This window comes from Triticum urartu, chromosome 6A (assembly GCF_056163025.1).
Source record: "Triticum urartu cultivar PI428250 chromosome 6A, HENAU_Tu73, whole genome shotgun sequence".
Taxonomy (NCBI): domain Eukaryota; kingdom Viridiplantae; phylum Streptophyta; class Magnoliopsida; order Poales; family Poaceae; genus Triticum; species Triticum urartu.
Genome location: NC_141878.1, coordinates 368,918,116 through 368,925,501, shown reverse-complemented (window position 1 = coordinate 368,925,501; position 7,386 = coordinate 368,918,116). Strand labels below are relative to the sequence as shown.

Here is a 7,386-nt window from a genome sequence, read left to right as displayed (position 1 = left end):
CTACAATGTAAGATTTTAAGACTAGCTACAATGGGTAGTAATATAGAGTAGTAACATAGGTATGTTATTAGAGGGTACTTGGATTCAAAGGACTTATTTTAGTCTAACTAAAAATAGTCTTTTTAAGAGGCTAAAGTTCCAAGTACCCCTGACTAAAGAGAGGCTAAAACTAGTCTTAAGACTAAAACTTTTTAGTCAAGGGTATCCCTACTAAAATGTGAATTAATTCTCTTTCTCCTCATTTAACTCCTCTCCTTTAACACAGCCGACTTCTGGATTGGAGGGTTTGGAGGATAATAAATGCTCATTAACTTGATTTTAGTCTCTTTAGTATTTGAATGCAAGCATGGGTGAGGCTAGCAAGTTTTAGTCTCACTACTTTTAGTCATGAGACTAAAACGTATCCAAGCACCCTCCTAGTCTATGTTAGTACCTCTATAGTGGGGAGTAACATATGTGTTGTAACATGCAAGACTTCATTTATGAGGCTATAGACACATCTTGCATTGATATGTGTGATGTTACTAATACTACTAGTAACTAGCTATGTTATCACTTTCCTCTCTTTCTTTATTTATTGCTTACCACATCATCTATTTTATTTAGACATATGTGATGTTACTATCTATGTTACTCTCATTGTGGGTAGTCTAACGTTTCAGGAAAATTCAGAGCTCATATTCCCATAGGCCACAAAAAACAAGTACGTAATTCCATGTTGTAAATAGTACATAATTCCATGTCGTAATAAAAAAGCACACACTTGAATTCAAGCCACGTCCTAGGGGAAATGGCTTGAATCCTTCTAATGGTTCGAGCCTTGGTTTGATCTAGCAAGCACACACTTAGGCTGGTTATAGTGGAGAGTAATTTAGACTAGTGTCATGCATATGACACTAGTGTAAGTTACTATCTTCATAATGCAAAGTAATATAATAGTAGTATCATAGATGACTTCATTTATTAGCTCGTAGACTCATCTTGTCTTGAAAAATGCTATGTTACAGTAACATATTATGTTACCATCTCATTAATTACTTGCCACATAAGCAGAATTTTTTTAAAATGCGCTATATTACTAGCTAAGTTACTCCCACTATGACTAGCCTTATGCTCGGTTAGTCAATCGCCCGGTCATGCAGTAATCGACCATCTCATCGATCAGAGAGACCAAACAGCTTACTTTATCAGCATTGTCTGCAATCTGGCGAGCAAAGCACGACGATTTTGGGAGGCTGTCAAGGATGGGATTTGACACCGCAGTACTAGTAAAATACACTAGCCACTCCTGAGGTTTGTCATTTTTCCTCTTAAACTATGCAGTTATCAATGATGCTATGACTGGATGGGGCATCTTTGGATATTGTTGATTGCTTGCACTCACCTCAAGAGATCTCCCTCCGGTTTACTCTATGCAGGGATAGCAGTAGCATACTAGCATACCACCTGGAATCAAGCTCTGCACTCTAGGAGTGCACCATTGCAAATCTGTTCTGCTCTTCTTGTTTAGGTCCCCTTTTCTCTCTTTTTCGTTTCGGGCTTTGTGTACATTGCACTCCATTCCTTTTTCGAAATTTGGAGCAACTCCAACACGTCGACCCATTTCATCCGTGCGTGTCCGTTTGGATCACAACGGACAAAAAAGTCGGCCCAATGCACCAACCCAAACGGACGTGCGTCCGCTTTTCGTCCGCCTGCCGACCCATTCACGACCCAATTTTGAGCCTCATTTGCGTTGGCGCGGACACGAGACGGACGCGCGTGCCGCGCGGCAACTACTCCTCCTGGTCCGATAGTCGATGGCAAAGCGTCCACCATTTCCCTTCACTTTCCCAAAAACCTTCCCGCCCCCACGCGCTCCCGGCCGCTCACCATGGACGAGGTCCTCGATGCCACCGCCGGCCTCGCCTTCCTCGCCTCGTCCGGCATCACCTGCGCCCCCTCCAGGAAAGGCAAGCCCCGTGCCCCCTGCAAGACCACCGCGGCGCCCAAGAAGAAGAAGCAGCTGACGCCCGAGGAACGGGCCGCGGAGTTGGCGAAGAGGAAGGGCCAGAGGCATGCGGCAGACGCAAGGGACGAAGCAGCGGCCGCCACCGCCCTCAGCGCCGTAGCGCAGCAGGAGGAAACCAATGCCCGCGTCACGGTGGCAACAAGAAAGGCCCTGATTTACCTAGGGTTAAACCCTGGCCAGTATGGGCTCGTCAATGCCGCCATGGCCGCGGCCAACACCGCCTCGTCCGCGTTTCCTCGTATGGTGCTGCCAGAGTCGCCCCGCGCGTCGGTGACGCACCCGATTCCTGGCTTCCACGTCTACCTGCAAGCCTCCCGACTCTCCGGGGAATGCTCGCCGAGGTGAGCGTGCTGGCACCTTCCACGCCCGCGCCCGTGCCCATCAACCTCAACGCCACGCCGGTGGCCGGCGCCTTGTCATCCGAAGGGCGAGGAAACGCATGAGGGAGATGCTAGCTAACGTGCTCCCCCGTGCCCGCAACCTATTCGACAGAATGCCGGCGGCCCGCGACGACGAGACGACCAATGTTTCATGGAGAGCATCATCTTCGAGGGTGGTGTGGCGGCCGCTAGCTCCGCTGGCGGTGCCACCGCCGTGGAGGAGGTTGGGGAGGGCGAGAAGCCATGACCGCGGGGGAAGATCAACTCTAAGAAGGAGGACAAGTAGGATGCGGCGTCGATCGCCTTGATCGCAACCGTGGAGGGCATGATGATCAAGAAGGACTCAGGGGAGGAGAAGCGCCAGCAAGACAAGAAAGAGCAAATGAACGCTTTCATGGAGATCCAAAGGAGGAGGCTTGAGATGAAGACGGAGAAGCAAGCGAGGATGCTTGAGATGGAGGTGGAGAAGCAAGCGAGGATGCTTGAGATGGAGGCAGAGAAGCATACGGGGATGCTTGAGATGGAGGCAGGGAAGCAAGCCAAGATGCTAGAGATCGAGGCCGCCAATGCCAAGACCAAGGCGAAAAAAATGGCTCTCGCTAGCATGATGAGGGGTGTGGAGATCATGAAGGTGGACCTCAACACCGTGTAGCCGAGAAAGAGGCCGTGGTTCGAGAAGATGCAAGCCGGCACGCTCAAGTTCGATGACGAGTGATCTATGGCGGCGACCGCCATCCCTTTTTTGTATGTCAGGCAAGTGTGTTGGCTTGGCATGACCACGGCCGAGATGACATGGTTGAATTTCCCGCCCATTTTTGTGTGCTTTTGCCGGCCGCTCGCAAGTGCACCAACGTAAACTGTGTGATGATTTTTGGAGCTGGCATTGTATGCCGACCGCTGGCAATGGTGTCGGCATGAACTTTGGGCGACGGTTTGCCGCTACATGATCTACGGCTGCGGGCTTCTTAAAACTTGTGCGCGGATATGAAATGAGTCACAGGCATTGGACGTATTGTCAACCCAAATCATAAACAAGACGAACATTGAATGTCCACCGATTCGAAAACAAAAAATAGACAAATTTGTCGTCTGTTTGAGTTAGCGCATTGGAGTTGCTCTTAGGCCCTCATGTAACACTAGGCCTTTAATTTGTGATCACAAATTCCCACAAGCTAACCTCACATGAGTCTAGTGGTCTGCCTGTTTAGTAGGAGTGGTATCATATGCAGCACGGAGTGAGCTATTAGTACAACTTTCAGCTACACGACGACTTGGAAAAATATGTAACTTTCAATTGCGAATATGACATTCATATTCAGGGTTCTCAGAAGTAGCTGCACTGCTGGAGTGGAAATTTAAAGGTCTTTCGAGGAAGGATAATTTACGGGCACTCAACGCCATGTACACAAGGACCATCTCACCAGCAAAATGCACCTACGGTCTCAAAAGAGCCCATCTAGTTATTCATACTATCTGTAGGTAGTATAAGAAGAAATCCCTATTCGCGGCGCTCTGCCTCAAGCTGCTGGCGCTTCGCACAGGCGAGCGACCGAGCAGCGACTCAATGGGCCGGCCTAGATTTTGCGCGTACAACTGCCTCTAGCCAGCCAGTTTTTGGAACCTTCTAGAAGGTTCCCTGAACCGTTTTTTTCTTTTATTGGTTTTTCTGTTTTTTTTCTTCTTTTTTCTTTTTTTCGTTTTCTGTTTCTTTTTACCTTTTTAAGGTTATTTTAACTTTTTTTAACTAAGTTCATGTTCGAAAATTGTTCTTAAATTTAGAAAAATGTTCTTATCTTTAAAAAATGTTCTAAATTTAGAAAAGGATTATTTTTTAAAAAATTAAAAATTAAAAAATGTTCGTGATTTTCAAAAAATGTTCTTATCACAGTTCTATAATTTTGGTATGTTCCAAAACATGTTCGGGAATTTCAAAAAATATTCTTGTTTTCAAAATATGTTCACAATTTCAGAAAAAATGTTTATTTTCAAAAAACTTTGCGATCTCAACATTTTGTTCGCAATTTCAACAAATATTCCAATGTTTAGAATTTTGTTCGCATTTAAAAAAAATCATGTTTTAACTTTTTTGGTGCTGAATTAAAAAAATGTTCCTGTTTTCCTTTTTTTAAAATAAAAACTGTTCGCAATCTCAAAAAATGTTCATGTTTTTGGCAATTTGTTTTGTTTGCTTTTCAGAAACATTTTTGAAAATTATTCGCGTTTTTGGATTCTGTTTGGGTTTGCAAATTTTGTTCGTGTTTCATTTTCAAATCAGAATTACAAAACATCTTCACTTTTCCAAAAAAAGTGGTATTTGAAAACTGCTCGCAATTTTTGAAATGATTTCAAAATGTTTTCCAAATATCAACGCCGCTGTCTATTCTTATAGGTATCTGCACCTTTATGTTCAGTTAATGGTGTGTGGTGTAGTGGTTAATGGCTAGCGATTGTAGTGTGTGTTGATGGGATCAATTCTTGGTACTCGATGTTTGATTTCAGTTTTTTTTTGTCGCACGTGAAAGGAAACGATCAGAGCGGCTTAGTGGGCCGGCCCGGTCGTGCGTCAACCCTGTGCGAACCCGACTAGTCGACGCAAAATGCGTCGCATAGGACGTCCTGTATAAGAGCATCTCCAAACACGGATCCATGAATCTGTCCCAAATGTCCAAACTAGACGGTTCAAACATTTTTAGCGCTTCAGCATGGATCAGCAAATCGGACGGTATCAGTTTGGTTGTTTGGAATCTCTCAGCCATACCTCAAATTGGAGGGATGTCTGCCACGTCGAATCGACATCCTGGGCCCATCCTGAAAAAGTCATTTAAATACATTATAACTGAGCACCCTCCTAGCCCTCTCAGACCATCAGTATTTCTAATCGTTGGATCGTCACTTTTAGTCGTTTTTGGCCGTCGGATTCGCTCTTAATAGCACCTAAATCGCGCGCACAGTCTTCCTGACTAGCGTTGGCCTTCTCGGGCCGCTGCTCCGGTGGTTTTTTCGGAAGATTTGTGTTGATTAGGCCCAATGGGCTGTATCACACCCCCAATCGAGACGCATGATTGGTGGGGGCTCGATACAGAGGATCCAACCATCGCGGTCGTCAAGGGGATCGAGAGGTGCGCAAGGGAGATCCAGCAGACGAGTGAGATGCGACTGAATTCGACGATGGTGGATTCAATGGGCGATACGAAGGGGCGTTGATGCGCGGATGTAGAGAGTCGGAGCAGCGGAGTTACAATCAATAATGGCGGTCGAGGCGCGTTACTCTCCGGCGCCGACGGTGGATGTGCGTTACAATCCCGCTGCCTCATCCTCCTTAGTTCACACCCAGATATCCGTATATATGCTTTTCTTGCCTATGTTGATGCTACGTCTTCTTCCATGTTGCAGATATTTTGTACCCCTGCGCTCCTCCTCCCCCATCAATGATGTTGTTTTTCTCTCCAGAATTGTTGCTGGTGTTGTTAGTCAAGTTGTTGGAAGCCCTTCACATCTTTTGTCGCCTCAATCCGCCCATTCAACAGTCAGCAGTCATCGTAGCACTAGGCTTCTTCATCTCCTGCTTGAGTCAGCGGTTCATGTGGAGGATCTGTCGTGTGTAAATGTCCTGTGTGCCGATCCAAGGTAAGCTGTCTTTCATGTAAGATTATCCAGTGCTGTAAGATCGGTTAGCCTTGATATAAAAACTATATAACATAGTTTAGAAATTAGTCTTTTTCTGGATATAATATCTTTCTCTATTCAAATAAATATGTGATCTGGATGTTACTGATTACTCATGGAGTGATTTAATGGTGTTTCAGGCAAACATGAGTTGATGAGTATCAAAATGTCTATACTTTTTTGTTACTCCAGGTCCACAAGCGCAATGAAGGATTTTTCTCTCTCTTACAGTCATATGAAAAGGAGTCGCTGACAGATAAATCCTAGGACCATACTCCATGTACTTCCCTCCATTTATCTTTCAGCGAAATCATTTTTTTTCACATTGAGGATATGTGCTCCAGCTTCATAATGTGTATACTTATATCAGATCAACATGAGTGTGTTATTACAGGTTGCAGACTTGCACTATGTATGCAAGTGATTTGTAGTTGTCTGGTAACCAGATCCATCTCTTCACTGGCTCTGCGGATATTTCCTACAAGTTATTGTTTCAACCTTTTATTATAGTGTGTATGTATAAGAACGGCGTATAAAAAGTTCATTTGTTCTACTGGGCAATAGTTATTTTATTTGCATATTCATGTGACGAGCACGTAACATCTCTTTTTTCTCATGCTTAGGCTCTACCAGTGAATATATTATATAGCTCGCCAAGAATATGAGAGCCTTGGTTATGTACCGCCAAATTAGGCTTTGGTTAAATAGATATTACTAACTTTGGATTGTTATTCTGCAAAATTCGATGCATTGCCTAGGTTAATATTACGAAGGATCTTAATACCACTGCAGATTTATGAAGAGTCATGAAACAAAAATATCTATATGTTCTAGTTAATTTCGATCTAATCCAGGTCATGTATGGATTGGAACTGAAAATCCAGAGTCATTGTCGAGGAACTAAAGAAGATGCGACTTGTCAGGTCAGTTAGGCTCAACTCTCTAGAGTTTCCTTTTTTATTTTTGGTCCGTTTTGTATTTCTCCAGCAAGGGATAAATCACATATCTAGAGATAAGGTTGTGGAGCAACTTCTACTTTGCCAGCCATGTTACAATTACTAGGAGATTTTGCTTAGTTGATAGTCAAAACTCATTTTTGTTTTAGTTTCCATCTGAATTAGTTTTACAACTGAGTTTTCCTTACTATGCGGTCCATGATTAATGGGTGTACTTTTAGTGGGCCAACGACCTGTTTTTCTTGCAAATAGAACTTTCTGTGGAGTTTCCTTAAATCATCACATATGTTCTGGTTGGTGCTCTCATGTATTTGCGGAAATTTGAAAATGCATCAATATATTTCACTTTTTCAAGTAGACAATATTTCATTCC

General features: G+C 44.0%; 1 long non-coding RNA gene and 1 pseudogene across 1 annotated transcript; both read left to right on the top strand.

Annotated features, from left to right (window-relative positions):
• Positions 1-1,873: 1,873 nt before the first annotated feature.
• Positions 1,874-2,638, top strand: LOC147965288 (uncharacterized; annotated as a pseudogene).
• Positions 2,639-5,463: 2,825 nt separating this feature from the next.
• LOC147965287 (uncharacterized) lies at positions 5,464-6,582 on the top strand. Its single transcript, XR_015607416.1, has 3 exons — positions 5,464-5,680; positions 5,785-6,018; positions 6,198-6,582. It is a non-coding gene; the product is annotated as an uncharacterized LOC147965287 (long non-coding RNA).
• Positions 6,583-7,386: the final 804 nt, after the last annotated feature.